This window comes from Acartia tonsa, chromosome 3 (genome assembly GCF_053477335.1).
Source record: "Acartia tonsa isolate MP-2025a chromosome 3, ASM5347733v1, whole genome shotgun sequence".
NCBI lineage: Eukaryota > Metazoa > Arthropoda > Copepoda > Calanoida > Acartiidae > Acartia > Acartia tonsa.
The window spans coordinates 18,759,301-18,777,889 of record NC_137262.1 but is presented as its reverse complement, the minus strand read 5'-3'; positions in this window follow the sequence as shown (position 1 = coordinate 18,777,889).

Sequence of the window (18,589 nt, the reverse complement as noted above, 5' to 3'; positions counted from 1 at the left end):
TTTATATTAAACATATGACTTTTTATTAAAGTTTTACATAGTTGGAGGGAAGTTTTATTTTACTCTTTTGGGGTAGGGTACCTCCAATCTCCCATGAGAAATCACACCAAGAAACCCATCCACCCTCCCTAGAGGTCCCCTTGGGCATAGCTACTTGTAAAATCTTACGTAATAATTTCATCGCAAGTCAAAAACAAATCTACAATGATTTTTAATTGACATGATTATGTTGATAAAAGTATTCCATATTCCATAGAAATCCTATTTCTAGTCAATATATAGTGATTTTTCAATTGTTCGTCTTTTACTGATTTGGATGTATTATTTTCAGATTGTTTAATCCTGTCACTGGCTTTATCGTATTAGGATAGAAATTCATATTTGAAGATCTACTATTCAACTAAAGGATAAAGGAATAAATAAATGAATGCAAAAGAAAAGAAAACTAAAAATCTACCATTTTAATGAAGTTTTAAGAAAAGAGTAAAACAGGGTATGTTAAATAGCAATTTAAGAAATAATGTAGATTGCCAAAATTAGCACTGCCTTTTGTGTTACCGTTAAACAAATCATATGATGAATGTTAGTAAATGTAGAACATACTTACCTATACCTCAACCTAAAATTTAAATGAAAAAGAAATGATTTTGAATGTATGCTTGTGTGAGTTATTGTAGGATGTTCTCAAAATTCAGCAAACAAAATATTATTTTCCAAAACAAGCAAATAGATATATGTACATATTTATTTGAAAAGTAGAAAATAAACTTTTTAAACCTCAACCATTAAATTCAGCTTTATGGTTTCAATGTTTATTAAATAAAATTTAGGTCAATTATGAAAGGAGGTTAAAAGTAGCATGACAATCTATGAAGATCAGAAACCACAGAAATATGCGACAAAGTAAACAATGTTTCTATATGTAAAGATCGGTTTGAAAATTTTAGACTAATTTTTAGATTTTAAAAAATCAGCTGTTATGAATGGCAACTTTATATGATGACCTCTGGTTGATCTTAGAGTCAGTTTTCATCCCTTTACCAGCACTTCTGGTTCTGGTATGTGAATAAAAAGAAGACCTCACACAATGTCGGAGTCCATACAATTACGCAAATACAGCGCAACAACAAAAACTAAAATTTTACCTTTGCTAAACTCTTATGATTAAACTCTCTCTCTAATCTATTTGCAACTAACAACAACCACTGGATTTTGATTAGCTGCGATTCTATAGTTATATGCAATCCTAATTTTTCTTTAAATATTTGTAGATCAGGGATCAGAGATAGGGAAATTAAATAAAATCTTTTTTATTCTTTTTTCTTTTTGTCAAATAAACATTATCAAATGTTAAAAATTACAAAATGGCATCATAATAAAAATTGTAAGAAAAAATATCATGTATATATTTAACTAACAGATATGTTTAAGGCAAAATGATTTTTATTTGGGTGCCATATCCCTACCCCTACATATGTTGAGGTTAAATTTGGTGCCCTAAATTCTCACACGCTCATTTTTATTCTTTGTGGATTTTTTATTTCAATTTTGGAGTTAGTTTCCTGTAGTAGAGATTGTTTTATTAGAGGATTTTTTATGTGTGAAACTAAAATTAAATTTGGCTCTAGCTTATAAATCCTCAAGAGTCTGCATTACAAGGGATTTCGTGGCAGCAGTAGGAACAATGTTTATTAAAAGCACCTGTAAAGATAACCAATTCGTAGGAATCTAGAAGAGGGACGACCTCCACTTTAAATTTAAATTTTTCTGGGGGGATTTCTTTTGGAATTATAAGAAGCATCACGGTAAAGTAGAACTATATCGTTTCATCGGTTAGTGAGATTCTTCGTTCCTCACATCTAGGCACATAGACATCTTGTTATTTTTAAAAGCGAAGCTTTTCTATAAATAGGGTCGGTCCGTCCGTACGTCCGTCCGTCCGTCCGTCCGTACGTCCGTAACGGATAGCTTTTTTCGTTAATTTAGGCATGTTAGAATTGTCCTATCGATTTCAAATTTTGCATGGTGATTCCTTTAATAGTTAGGTACGATTTAGAAAGCGTAGCAACTCTATAATCATCACCAAAATGTCCGTACGTCCATTTAAAACATGTTGATTTTTTAACTTTTTTAACAACAAATTTTTTGTGATCTAATCATCCGAGTGATCTGATTTTTGGTATATTGATTCCTGGGACAACAAAGCATAATGTAATAAGCGAAGCAACTCTATAATCAAGTCCTAAAAATGTAAGTATGTCCATAAACATTATCCTGAATCAAGCAGTTTTTCAACAAATTAACTTACAATTTTGCTTTGACTCTTATACATATGGTGCATTATTTGCCAAATTTTCCTATTTTGGCCAAAACTCTAATTTTACAGAGTGTCCAACAAAAAGTGTATTTTGGATATCTAGAGTAATACCCAAAATACCTGTCCGAAAAAAATCATTTTTTTTGGCTTAAATCCTGTGTTTTATCTGTGTGCATATGTGGTATATAACGGTTCGGACCACCCGGGACTATAAGGTTGTCAAATTTCACTTTGGGACACCCTGTAAATGTGATTTTTGCGTCTGTAGAGCTAAAACTTGGTCCAAATCAATAATTTCATATTTTTTGGACACCCTGTATTTTCAAAAAAAGAGAAAAAAAATTTTAGTTTTTTTTTAATTTTTTTTCTATTTTTAAGTTACTTAAAACTGGCATATAGATACAGATTTTGACTAATAACAATAATATTTGCCTATTTTACAATTTTTTACACTTTTGGGACACCCTGTGCATGTTTTTGAAAAATGATGGTTTTTGCCCATTTTTGGGAGGAAGGAGTCGTTTTAGGGCCATAGACTATTTCTTCATTTTTGTAGAACTTTTCAAGACACATCATTTGTTATTTATGCAAAAACCGCAAAAACCGCAAAAACCGAACCGTTTTGCCGTTATTCACCGCCAAAGGCGGAATTTTTTTACGTTTTTGCCGATCCCGAGGTTCTAATGGGCATTTGTGGTAAGAAGACGTTGATTTATCAAGATAACTGTGAAATACTTTTATTTAGGCATTTTAATTTACTAAATTTCATGTGAAGTAAATTTTTTTGTATATCCAACCGATTTTTGTCAAAAGGAATTTCAAATGCACATGATTTATGTTTCTTTTATCACTTATGTTATAGCAATTATTTATGTTATATTCACTTAATTTTCTTGTTTTAACAATTGAAATCCATCTCGACGAAAAACGGTTAGCTGCACAAAAAATTTTACTTAATATGAAATTTAGTAAATTAAATTACCTAAATAAAAGTATTTAAGAGGGATCTTGATAAATCAACGTTTTCTTACCACAAATGCCCATTACAACCTCCGGAACGGCAAAAACGTAAAAAAATTCCGCCTTTGGCGGTGAATAACGGCAAAACGGTTCGGTTTTTGCGGTTTTTGCATAAATAACAAATGATGTGTCTTGAAAAGTTCTACAAAAATGAAGAAATAGTCTATGGCCCTAAAACGACTCCTTCCCCCCAAAAATGGGCAAAAACCATCATTTTTCAAAAACATGCACAGGGTGTCCCAAAAGTGTAAAAAATTGTAAAATAGGCAAATATTATTGTTATTAGTCAAAATCTGTATCTATATGCCAGTTTTAAGTAACTTAAAAATAGAAAAAAAAATTAAAAAAAACAAAAAAATTTTTTCTCTTTTTTTTGAAAATACAGGGTGTCCAAAAAATATGAAATTATTGATCTGGTCAGAAAACACAATGGCCAAACATACTAAGACACATATTAGAGTAATTTGAAAAAAATAGCATTTTTGTTACCTACCTTCATAGATAGCTAGATATCTAGACATCCAGGGACTCTGAAACTTTTTTTGGCCATCCAGCATCCTTGAATGACCCAACGGATCACCAAAATATAGAGTATTAACAAAATCGGAGAGGTAGTGCAGAAAAGTGGTACATTTGGCAAATAATGCACCATATATATTATGCTTATTCAGTTCTGACACTATACAAGTGTTAATGTCCGTTTGTCCTATCGTTTCAGTGCTTCGCTTTTATGGATGTTGTCATCCTTGTTTTAAGGATAAATAAATAGTGAAATATGGAACTATTTTTAGATATTGATCTATTTTAAGAATTCTATTATATTTTTGTGATTTTTTTGTGAAGATGGTATTTTAAATGACGTCACGGCCTTGTGCATGTGCAATAGACTGGCCCAAAAAAAACATGAATTTTTAAATCTTTAACATATCAATTTGCGGATACCTTGAAGTTGTTACCGGGTCAAATGTAGACCTTTTAGTGAAAACTAGACCTCTCTACAATGAAAATTGATCTCGAAATTTCAATCTTAAGCTTTTTATCAAAAACTTCATATTTTCATGATTTTAACAAGAAATAATTAAAGAACTGCCAACCTAAAATAATGTAACAAGAGTTCAAATATAAAGCAATCATAAAAAGTAGGCAGAACCGCCATTCCTGCCGAATAATTCCAAAAAACGTCTAAAAACATTGTTTTATTTAAATTGATAATTTGTGTAAGAAATTGAACTAAAACAGTAGCTATTAGTCTTATGAGAAGAGAAATGATGAAAAACTCTAAGAAATATACATTTTAAAGACATAAAATAGGAAAAAGTGTTTTTAATAAATTTCATGGCTCAACAGACATTGTCGCCAATAAAGAGAAAAAAAAAATTAAAAGAAGGTAAAAAAATATGTAATATACTTATTCTCATATTCAACTTTTAAAAAAGCATACTAATAAAAAAATTAATATTGCAAAAAATAATTTGATTGTTTTTTATTAAACCAGGAATAAAGAGTAAGGCTTATCTTTAATTATTTTTCTTCAATAATTTTGCAGTATGAATTAGCTTTCCCAAATTATTGTAATTGTGCATCAATAAATTTTTATACTTTCTTTCTTCATATGTTTATTCCTGGTGATTTTAATATTTTATTTCAATGTTTGTAAACAAACAGACAGAAAATTTGATGTTTTTCTTTATATCTGGTGTAAGTCTTTCATAATTTGGGGAAGTAAAGGTAAAAATAAATATGCATTTGACGAGATAGCGATAGATTTTTTCTTAAAATCAATTATAGGGCTAAAATCTACAAACAATACATAACCTATTTTTACATAACGCACATTGAAAAGCGATTTAGACCTTCATTTGGGCCACACTAATGTGCAATGCATTACTTTGAGTTTGCACTTCCAAGTTGAGTTTTATAATTTCGCAGATTCTATATTACTAATTAAGTCTGTACGTCCGAGCATCTTACATTTAAAGTAGGGTTGGGCCATTTTCAATAACCGGCCGGATAACGGATATCCGGCTGATTTAATTCCGGATATCCGGTATTGCCGAATATTGAACGTTGGCCAGATATCTGGTCGGAACCGGATATTCGGCATTAGAAATTAGCCGGATATCCGGCTAAAAAAGTATCCGGCCCAACCCTAATTCAAAGATTAGTTGCAATGCATTGAAATCATGTCTGGTGGTCAATACTGAGTTAGAACCTCAAAACAAAGATCGTGCAAAAAAGAACTAATAGTGTATCTAGAGGTCACCCAAGATAATACTGATCAATGACAAAACCTGACTATTAAAATTATTTATTCAATGTGATAGGTAAAGTATTTTTTTTTAACAAATCAGTTTGTTTCGCATAGCAACAACTGGAAATTTTTGTCTTATTGGATTATTGAAAAAAAAACATTTTAAAAACAAATTATGAAATTAAAAAGCCATCATTCTAAACAAATGATAAGAAAATGATACAAATATATGTTGTGTGTTAGTTTAATTGCTCACATATTTGTAACTTTACAAAGCGTATAATTTTTATTTTCGCCCGCAGCTAATTCCTTATTAAGCATGATTTTACCTCGGGCCATCCAATCATAAGATCATACTAAAATATCTCAACATAATTGGAACACTTTAACACGCGGACAATTATCTTTATTAATAGCGTAGCAACAACAACAAACAGTATTTATTTTAGAAGAAGTAGGAAATTTATTTTAGTGAAATCGCCACTTCTCCCGAAGAGAAATTAATCCCATTTTAGGCTCTCACCCTATTAATCAAAAAATAAAAATAGTGTAAAACCGTAATAAGCTGCTTAGGGTTACGTCACTAGTAAAAGTTAAACAATTAAGCGAGAGGAAGAAGATTTATTCCTTAAACTACTTTGACTGACTGTCAGACAGATAAACACCCAAACTAGTTATAGAATACCTGCAAGTACTCTAATAACTTAACATTGACAATAAAATTCGAAAAGGTTGTGTGATTTTTTATTAACCAAATTTGGTTGCTTAAATTAAATTAAATTTTAAAACAAATATTATTATAAGGGGTCTTATTAACAATTTAACACTGGTTTTCCTCATAAATTTTTTTTCATGCAAAGACAAAAATTTATCAAACATACATCTTCATGTAACACAAGAATAAGAAATAGCAAACAAAATAGGCTATAAAATCGGTATTTGTAATTTGGGGATTCTGTTTAGATTTTACAAAAATTGTTCTATACAAATTTTCTTTGTTTACTTATTTCAAATGAATAAGTATATAATTATAAAAACTTACTGTCGTGATTTTTCCACATAAATTGTCACCAGTTAAGCATGGCAAAAACAACTTTAATTGCTCTTTTTAAAAGACAAAAAATAAATGTAGGATTTAACTAAATTTAACAAGTGCAATTTTGTGTATTAGAAGCAAAGTATATCAGAAAACTTTGCTCTTAAAAATAAAAATTAGTATTGGGTGTTTATAAACATGACAATTACTAAATAAACTGAAAACTTGATATTACTCTTCTGTTTCTTATCTGAAAATTTATATCAATGTGATATACATGGAAATAATTTACCTTGTAAGTTAAAAAAAAATACTAAAATCATACATGATTATTGATTATAGAGTAGCTTTGAAGCAATAACAAAAAGTCTGATTCAAATAAAGTAATTTAAAAGAAAGATTTAATGTTGGGGAAACTGAAATTGTAGTAAGAAAAAGGGAGGTGCAGACAATTAAAGTGTTTTATCAAATAAATAAAAGTTGCTTTAGCTTACACATTATTGTTATTCTAATAAGAAGCATCCACTTAATGACATTAAATAAAAATGTCCATTGTCATTACAAAAGCCTTTTGTCGACATGTTTACAGCAAAAAAAATACGCTATTAGATCAGATTTCTTTGGCGTTTTTGAATGGAGCACTGTGAATTAATTGATGGACACTGATGCGTTTTTGTCCGGGAAATTTATAATTAGTGCCCCACCCACATATACACAATCAAAAGTGGTTCCACAAATTGATAAATAATATAGATAAGTCATATGAATAAAACGAGCATATTTTCACATTTTTAAAAAAATTTAGTGTCAGGTAAATTACAAAAGTGATGGCCATGTTTACCTTTCAGTAGCTTTAATAGAACCTATACTGAAGCTCCTCATGACCTGCAATTAGAGGAGATCGGGGGAAAACAAATCTCTTTTTTGGACGGTTCAGTGTAGAAATTATAAAAATCTTAACATACAATGAATGTGCAAAGCTATAGCTAACATAGTTAATTAAATTGTTGCACCTAAAACAATAAACTAAAACAAGACACAAAAAAAAGCTTTCAAATGAAACTGATTTTTCTGATATTAGTTTGATCCAAGCAATAAAGGGATAGAACATTTGGAGATAATTTAACTTCTTAAATTATATACCTATAGAAAAGCAATAGATAATGATAGAAACAATGCTTAATTACAAAATACCACATTTTTAAAAATTGAGTGAAAAATGACTTATCTATCACAGTCTTATCCCTGTATTACTGGTTTGATTGGCTTAAAATGGCTGTCAATCAATTTTTACAATTCTATTAACAGGAAAGACATAATTGTTTTAGGTGTTATCTTATAAGAAACAACTTTAGTACCGATATAGTCCTCCTTTACCCTCTATAGGTCCAGGTAAAGTTTTTTTTTTTTGGGGGGGGGGTCGAACATGTTTGTAGATATTAAACTAAAGATTTATGTTTTTAAGAGATTTTAAAGAACAGATGAACAGACCTAACTTCCATCTTGAAATCAAACAAAATAGTTCAAAAATCTATACAGCTGAAACTGCTTTTAATTTATCTGACAATTTAGTTAAATATTTTGAGACATCGGCAAACTTTAAACAAAATAAAATCTAGAAAAAAGTTGTGAATTCTTAAAATCTTTTTTTGATCAGTTTTTTTGGTGCGCATCATCTCTAAAAGAGGTTGCTTAAAACTTTTCTACGGTTAATCTGCATAATCGGCATGCTGTAAGTGTTACCATCTTCTATGAATATATTTCTTATTATTATTTGTAATCTGATTCACATTGTATCCTATAATCCTATAATATAATGTAGTAGGTTTTTTTTTAATCTGAAGCTTAAGATTTCTATAATCACTAAACCAATTGAGTTCTCCATTGCAGGGAAGGTTTCCTGGGTTGGTTTTATGCCATTGAATTTTCAGATTCAAATCTTGGGGTGGTTTTATGCTATTTTTTTGCGCCTTTTTACCCCTTTAAACACAATCTCCTGTATCCGCAACTGCTAGTAATCTATGAATAAAATCATCCTTGTTTGGCCTAGTCTGATTTAGGTGGTGTGAAGTAATGGGCCATTAACATCAACTAAGATTCTTCTTGTTAAAGGTTTAAGATCTAAAAGTTAGAATTTAATAGGGCTGTGAAGGAAAAAGAAAAAATAGATTGGCAAGCAATATAGACGTCCAAGAGTAGAGGTACAGGGGTGTAACCCCCCTCAAACTTTATACCCTTCATTTTACCTCAATTAATATTTTTAAAAATACATAAGTTCCCCCACCCTTCTAAACCTCTGCGCGCAACACCTCTTTTTACCCCTCTCAAATTAAAAAGCTTGGGCGTCCGTGGCACGAGACTTTTAGCGGAAAAGAACATAAAAAAAGAGATAATTTGCTAGGAAAATAAAAAATAAATAAAAAGAAAGGATGAAAAATAAATAGTAAACAAAAAAGGTTAAAAAGATATTAAGATATTGTTTTTAACTTTTGAACCAACCCTAATGTTCCGTTGATTACTACATAGTTATCCAGAAACCGTTGATATCTAATTAATGTACTGCTCAACACTATTCATAGAATGATACACATATTAGGGCAAAAATAAAAAATAAATTCTATATCTACTTTCTTTTGATTGAAAGTTGATATTGATAATCACTTTAAAGTACTGTTATTTATACCATTGTACATTAAGGTGCAGAAACAAACTCATTCTATTCTACTCGCATGGTAGTTCTAGCATTTACATCAATTTATCGTTCATTGTCCTATCTCTTAAGAGCCCTACATTTTGATCTAATATTTTTGCCAAATACATGTTCCACATCCTATTTTATCCTTTCAGTCTTAATTAAACCTAAATTTTATTCGGAGATTCTCATTATATGTTGTTAAAGTGACGCTTTTCAGCAATTGGGCTCTGTACGTCCGTCTGCCCGACAGTACGTACGTCACAGTTATCTCTTTTCGTTAATTTAAGCATGTTAGAATTGTCCTTTTGAATTCAAACTTTGGATGATGAATCCTAAAACAGCCAGGTACGATTTAGAACGCAAAAAAAACTCTATAATAATTACCAGAAAGTCCGTTTAAAGTATATTACTATCCAATATTTATCCAATTGATCTGATTTTTAGACCAATTATTCCAGGTACAGTGTTTTAAGCTAAGCATTACTTAAATCAAGTCATAAACAATTTTCCAGTCAAAATGAGGATAACAACTTTTCATAAAGTAACTTTTGGCCCTTGAAAACTAAGAGCAAATTGTCAAATTACTAAAGCAGAATAAAACAGTGGGGCAAGGAAAGTTTTAGAGTATGTACTCACTTTTTCATTGTTTATTGAAAAATATGGACATGAAAAACTGTTTTTGAATACCCATAATTTATAAATTAAACATTAACTTGAAAAGAAAGTTAATTAAAGTAAGTAACTGTTGGTAAACACTAGGACAACTACAACAAAAAGTTGGACTTTCCATTTAAGCAAAATTATTTTCAAATGATTTTTTTATTATCTCATATTTCGAAGTACCTTTTTATTGCATACTCATAGGCTTATTATGAGAATGAAACTCGTTACCTCACTTACAACTAACGGATGTTACATTTTACATAACTAGCGGCTGTAGCCATAGCACCTAGGGACTCTATCCGATGGGGGAGGTAGATAGGGAAAAAAATTGCCTTAAACAATCTACAAAAATCCCAAATTTTTTAAACCATTAAAGTAGCTGTGTAAAGCTTCCCTAAAAAACATTACTTCTTTATATAGCACTAGCGGCTACGCCCCTAGAGGCCTCTAGGGGCACTTGAGGAGGAGAGAGTCGAATTTAATAATTCAATTTCTTATTTTAGATTTTAAAAGAAAAAGTAAAAAAAATTACGTTTGATGTTTGTTTTTCGTTGAACTCTCTTTCTAAAATTGAGAAATTTAAAAAAAAAATAATTTCTCTAGGGAGGGTGGTGGTACCCTCCCCCAAAATAGTTATAAACCTTCCCGGGACATATGAGAATCTACCCTGTTGAGGAGAACCCGATCGGTTCAGCGGTTAGCGAGATCCTTCGGTACAAACACACAAACACACAGACACACAGACACACAAACATCCTGTTACTTTATTATAAGGATGATAAGAACATATAACAAGAAGCAATATATTTAAACTAATTTATATATAATTTTTAAACTTGTATCTTTGAATGGATCCATTACTGAGAAACAAGATAATGGACCATTTCAATATCTCTTTTTATTTGTTAAATCACATAAAATTTTATTGTCAATTTTTATCTGAAAATCAACTGTAATATCATAGAATGAAACAACTATAGATTCATTCTACAGGTTGATATTTGTATTACATTTCTGTAAATGGTCCTTGACAATTAAACAACTCAAATTTGACAAAATGATGGTTATTTAAGAAATTTTTAGATACTTAACTATAAGAGACAATTTTTTTTGAAACAAAAAATTAACATTATAAAATTTTGTAGGGTTTGTACCCGAGCTACCTTATTTACATTAGATTTATAGTTACTTAACAACATTTATATATCATCCTCAATCATCACTTTAAATTTTATTTGAGTTGGCCGGGTTTTTTATACTCTCTGCAACAAAAGCTCCTTTTCTATGAAACAACAAAAAAGTTGTTAAAATCCAACCACCAGTTTCAATAACTAATGAGTGTTTATTTATAATACAGCCTCGATTAACTTAATTAAGGGCCATAAATTTTATTTGACAAAACTAAAACCAAGAAACTTGTCTGTTGTTAAATTTCCATGGACCCTATTTAAGTAAATTTTGCTAGGGGCTAATCATATTTATCATCCTCCAATTAGTGAAATTAATCTTATCTTTATTAAGGCCAATTCATTGTTCATATTCTAAAAGTCAAAAATTAGGCAAAAAAAAAAATATAGACCAAAAGTTATAACCTTGAACAAACTAATTGAATAGCACAGATATTGCTATCGTACAATATTTAGGAGAAAAAAAGAACACTTTAATACTATAGATTCTATATGAAGTATATTTTGGTATATTCCATATTGAAACCATTTTTTTGTACTAATCTTAAATATCATAAATAACACTTAGGTGAATTATATTTCTTATACATTTTTAAAATATGATTAAATTGTCATGAAGTTTGACAGTTATTGTCTATAAACTCAATATTTTTCATACTTTAAAGTAAACTTTCCTTATGTTCTAATCCGGGTGTAATTAACATTTTTGCCATTTAAAGTCAAATCATAGAAAATGTAAGTCGATCAAAAATAGTTAAAGTACAAGGTTAGAGCCATTAAAACAATCAAATTACATATATGAGATTTAAAAAAGGAAAATAATGCAACATATCTTAGAGAACATAATATTCTGCTTTTGTCCATTGCAGGTTTTAAGCTGTTCTATTCAATTTGTAATCTTTTTTGATATAAATTGTGAACTTTTGGACACAAGAATCCTATAATAATTAATAAGTTTTTTTTGTGTCTGAAGCTAAATACTGGTCAAAATTGGTTATGATTTTCAGGGAAGCTTTATAGATGTATTAAAGTGGTCTTAGGCTTTTTCCCTGGCCTTCTGCGTCTAGCGACTAGGGACAAATCAACTAGTAATTACTTATTCAATATAAAATATTGAATTTATGTGTGCTTGTGTGTGTGTAAACAAAGTCACGTGTCTTGAATGATAACATAATCACCGCCCATCATATTAATTAATTGTATACTACTATGTATATATGATAGAATTATAATACTTATTTTAGAATAAATTAGAAAAATAATTTTAATGACTATAATATTAATGACCTACTACTTCTTTTATTAGGAGAGGTAGGGGGGGGGGGGTTCTCCAAGACCTAACCCCAACCCCTAAAAATAGCTTAGAACCTTTAAATAAAACATTTATAGACATACACAATACACATACAATTTATGACTCAAATATGTTGAACTAATAATCAACTATTTACAGAATATTACCAATTAAGTAGCTTTTGTTAGAGTAATTGGGTTGTTTAAGGTTTAAAGTTAGGCTAGGTTAATCCTACGAAGATGATATCAATTTAAAAGGGATGATTTGTGCCCTTATACAAATATAGGGCCTTCTAATAAACTCTATTAGATCGATATTCATTCTTATGTTGGTTTAGGTAAATCAATACACATTAAAGGGCTAGCAAAATAATCCATCGGGAATCTAAAGGGAAAAGAGAATGAATGATAAATTGACGTACACTTCCTAGTGACGATAAACAAAATTAACCCTTCTGTAGTTAAAAATTATTGCTGGAAGAGTTTGGACACTGCTAGTTTTTGTACCAACCAATGAAGATTTAATTAAGTAACCAAAGTTTTATAACACAAACCAATAATGAGAGATTATTCTTTAAATACTTTGAGTTCCTCTCTAACCTTTATATATTTCAAGTAAACAAAATGCAAACTGTTTGGCAAAGGATTTTATCTTTATAATTTGGATAATCATAAATTTCTATATATAAAATAAAATTTTAATGAAAATTTTGCTTTTATATGTTTAAAGTGTAGATTAATTAATTTTATTACAAAATCATGATTTCACTAATGGCCATTTGACCTAATCATTGATAATTTTTTAAAAATCTAAAATGATTTTAACTGAAGAAAATTTATTCCTCGGGTAAAAAACCAGTTGATATTCATCAATTTATTTTTAGAAATTGCTGAGCACTTTATATTTTTATGCAATTTTGTTTTCAAAGTTTCAAAATCCGAAAAAAAAACGATCAAGTTGTATGTTGTATCATATCCATGAAACTATAAAGATAGCTTGTCAGTTACAAAAAGAACCCAAATAACAGAGTAGCTGCGCTGCCACTGATCTCTTTGCACCTGTTTCTAATTGAATTGATATGAGTTTCCCATAAAGCCACAAAGTCATCAAGTGCTAATAACCTATCTGATATTGTGAAGAAATGGTTACACTTTTTGTAATGTACTATGATCACATTTTTTCTTCAAATATCAGCTTGTATACCATAGCTTTTTTAAAACCCATGCGAGCCAATTCTATAAAGATGTAAGAAATATAAATGTGTACTGTGTATTAGGGCGGGTTCATATCGGAATTAGACAAAGAGGGCATATGCAACAGATAAAGTTAACCTTAAAAACATTTCTGACCGAAAAAGAATTTTAAAAAATTGAGTTTAAGAATGCGACCACTAAAAAATATATTTCATTACTTATCAATATGCAAAGACGACATTCAAAAAAAATTTTGAATCAGAACTATGGCTTCATGGTGCTCCCTGGAAAGGCCTTGAGGAGCTGAATCAGGAACTTTTGTCCGTTTCAAAATATCTCGTTCCTAGCCTCAGAAATCACTAAAAAACCAAAAAAAATTAAGGTTTATTGAGAATTGTCTAATTTGTAGAGGTTTTTTAGATTTTCTCAGGTTAGGAAAGAGATTTTTTGAAACGGTCTAAAGTTCCTGATTCTACTCCTCAATGCCTTTCCTGGGAGCACCATGAAACCATAGTTCTAATTTTTTAAAAATTGACTCCCATTTACAAATAGCTATACAATTGAATGTCTAGTTGTCAGCGGTTTTAAGACTTAGGATAAATTTTAAAGCATCCAGAGGTGTATTATACTCATACAAATCATTTGCAGATCCCCGCTTTGGCCTCAGAAAAAAAATGTTCAAAATCGACCCACCCTACTGTGTATGTCCCGATAAGATCTCATAACGGAAGGAATAATAGTTCCTCATTTTTGGGAAGTTTTAAACTTTTAGGCCTCAAAAAATAATAAACAAACAATACTTGTTGCCCTAAAAAAACTACAGCATCTATTATTTTTAAAAAGATAAATATATTAATTTTTGTACTACTTCTCTTGTAAAAGATAATGCCATAGCAAAGAAACAGTTGCAACTCGTTACCGTATACCTTTAAGGCTTCAAGAAAAATTAGTTGATTAAATGTAAGTATTGCTTTGTCAAGATTGCATAAAAGCTAAATATTGAAATAACTCAACTAGCCATAGTCATATTCAGTTTTAAGGAATTGACTATTTGCTTCTAGATGTACAAGAGTACAAAATGTGAAACCAATACCTCACAACCACTGCACCTATATCCCTCCGTCATGATGAGTGCTAATAAGCTATCATTTTAAACACTTAACTTTCCATCACCCCTCCCTTCCTCTTCTTTTACATGGAACTTCCTCTTTGTCATTTTTACTCTAAATGGTTGGAACCCCCTCTTTTTGTAACCTATTCATCTTTTTTAGAATCAAAGCTACTCAACAAGTGCATTTTTGTCAGTCATACTAAAAACTAAATTGCCTAAAAACTGCCAATGAAAATAATAACTGGTTGTCAAGTTCCAATCATGAAAAGCAAGGATTTGTCAGTTAAGTTGTTTAGGAGATCGTATGTAAAACTTGTGCAGAGTAAGTGTTTGGTTGGAGAAAGGAATGAAGAAGGCCTAGCCCTTCTTCTACCTAAGAGATGACACAAGGAAAAAACTGCCTTCATAAAAATATTTTATTCTTTTTATTAGTTGTGTATACAACTGTACTTGTTAACATAAATGTTTGGACCCCTGCATTAATTTTCCTTTCCTAGCTGGTAGTATACCCTGATTTTGTGTTGGGCCCTAACAATACCCTAGTTTTTACACAAGCCAAAAAAAGCTGCGATTCATGTTTCCTGCGTGCGTGTGCTTCTATATGAAGTGGAAGGATGTCAACTGTATTTATTCATAATCTCTTGGTGGGTGAAAATATTAATTTATTTTTTAAAATTCAAATATTGTGTTTTATCTTAATCATTTACACTAGTCTAATATTGATGTGCTAATTATTTTTTAATTTTAATAAAAACTTAATAGGAGTTGTCGTCAATAAAAAAATTCACATATGTATGAAATTGAACAAACGAGACTGTGATTCATTAAGTATTACTTCCTCCTGAGGGCCCCTAAATCAAGATCATTTATTCAGGTTCATAAATTGACTTATATTCAATAAATCCCAATGCTAATTTTTCTTATATTGAACAGATTTGGTAGTAATCTTCATGCAGACTAAAATTACAATATTAAATTATCTCCGTCAGAAACATGTCATTCACGACCACTTTTAGCGAATACCATTGCAAGTTTATGTCAACACATTCATTTTAGGTGTAAGACAGAGACACTAAATTTTTCTGGTACCCAACGTATTTTAAATTTATTTTCTTATTCATTGACTTCAAAACTTTGAGTACTCTTAATAAATATTGATTGGTTGGTACATTACCTCTTTCTCCCCATCCCAATGACCTCGTGCAGACTCTTAATTGGGTCTTTGAAAAGCAACCGATGATGTCGGGAGTATTAACACAGCCAGGTAGCAGAAAACAATTTGCTAGCAGATGAAGAAAGTCATTGGAAAAGTGGGGCAGGTAGTTATCTGTATATACATCTATATACTATATATCTGTTATTGGAACAAACTAGCTGGTCAAAACTTATGTACAAGAATCATTTTTATCTACAGATGCAATGATTTTGTTTTTAGTCATAGGGGATGTACACAATTATATCTTCCATTGATTATCCCTTATATCCCTGATTTTTAAGAGTAATAACCCTGAATGAAAAAGTCTACCTGTATAAACATCCTTTCTATGAACATTGAACAACCATCCAACACCTCTACAATAAGCATACAGGAAGTTTTTTAACCCTTCAAAATCACATACATATGTATGTATGTGGAAGTGCTAAATATGAACAATTTTCATGCATGCATTTTAGGATTTTTATTCTTTTTTTTCTGACCCCAAACTTCCTATAAGGCTATAAAAGTACCATAAAAGATGAAAATTTAATTTCAAACAAGAACAGTAGCATTCAAAGAGAGCTTGTTTACAATTCTGAATGTCTTGGTTTTTTTTTTAATTTTTGTTGTTGATAAAATAAGATTTAATTGCAAACTTATGAACGTAAATTTGAGTATGGGGTGGGGTATCTTATATGAGCTAATTCATTAGTCAAGCAAATTATTGTTTTTATCTTCATATGATGTATCTCTCCATATGCAAAACGATTACTTTTGTAAATAAGTAAAAGTAAATTTTGTTTTTAGAGCACATCTCCCCTAATACAAATCAGGTTTAATTATCATTCATGAAAACCTTTTAAAAAAAAGACACCCCCTTTCCACCCTCGTAGCAAACGTTGCACCTGTTAAAAAGGCAACAAGGTGTATAGTAGACCTCTACATGTGTGTGTGTATGTGTATCTATGTGTGGATGTCTGTGTGTTTGTGAGTGTGTGTGTATTTACTAGAAACAAAGTGTCAACCATAAATTATGCATGATGTGTGTTTTAGAGTTCTCACAAAACCGTCATGAAGGTTACTACAAGAAATCTGTTTATATACAACACGAGGCTATTTTAATAATAATTTATGACTAGAGTCAGTTTTATTGATTCAACAAGTTTTAGAGCTGAAGTTATATACAAATTATTATGCTAAAAATGTTCTCTTTTCCATTATTTGCAAATTAATTTTACATTGTTTTGTGAAATTTTCGATTGTTGGGTTTTACAAATCAAATGGGACCGGTGCGTTTAGAGTGTCAATTAGAGTGTAAAGGGGGAGGGGTGGTGTCAAAGCCCCAATAAAATTAAAATTGAGGATGCTTATCTTTTTTCCTTCTTCATCAAGGTTTATATCCCTGTAGCAAAGAAACTGAGCACAAACAACCCTTCTCCATCCTGACAATTTTTGCGAAACCATATATTCGTACGAAATTTTCTTAGATATTGTAAACTACCTATCCACCCTGTTTGGCTAAAATCAGTCATTTCTTTTCAATATTGAAAGAACACTTTAGGGGTGTATGAATATAAAAATGTCTATTTGGTACATACATACAAATTGTGATTAAGGAGAAAGGGTAATTTCATCACTAGATTCTCAAGCTTTACGTAAGTAAATTTGTTAATGTTGGTTTGGCCGACTGTGATTTTTAGCTTCGATTCTATTAATGTCAAGATCATGATACTTTAAGATGATTAAGTAATGTAGATGCATATTTTGCAAATGATACAAGAAACTTTTTAATTTCATTTGTATGCAAAAAAAAATAAAAATAAAATCCCAAATCTGTGCTAAAATTATCAAACACTGCAAGATTTATCTAGGAAAGGTAGTTAGTTCTTGAAAAATAAAAACAATATTGTAAAATAATTAAAGAAATGTACGAGTAGAGTTAGAAAACCATCTACTGAAAAGATTTTATGCGACAATATGAATTTCACAATACATGTCTTTACCCCAAAGTTTTCCTCAAAGAGAGGAATATAACAACTGAAAAAATATTTTTCCTGAAACTTTTCAGCAAATCAAAAAATATAAACATTGATACAAAACAATAAACAATAGCATTCTTTGAATAATATCAATTAGAAAGTTTCACAACATTTTACGGATTTGACTGATCAAAAAATTAAAGGCTTTATTATTTTGAGTTGCTCTATCCCTGTGCCTGGATTTACCATTCTGATACCATATATGTGTCTGAATAGAGAAAGTTGGGTGGAACTCTTGTAGAGGAGGGCGGGACCAAATAAACCTTCCAGATACCAACATTTTCATACAACTATTCTTAGCTATTGCATTTGCTATCTATCTATTTTCTATCCGGGATGCAATTATTTTAATCTATTCTTATATTTATTCATCTGTCTTTCTATCCATCAACTTAATATTAAATGATTCTTACATTTATTTAGTTATCTATTTATCTATGAATAATTTTTTTAAAAGGAATAAGTTCTTGCTTAAACTTAATTTATATATCTATCTTACCATCTAAGAGTTCATCTATCAAATTTTCGATGATCTATTTTGTTCATTTTGATCTGTGAAAACATTTGAGAACAATAGTTCAAAAT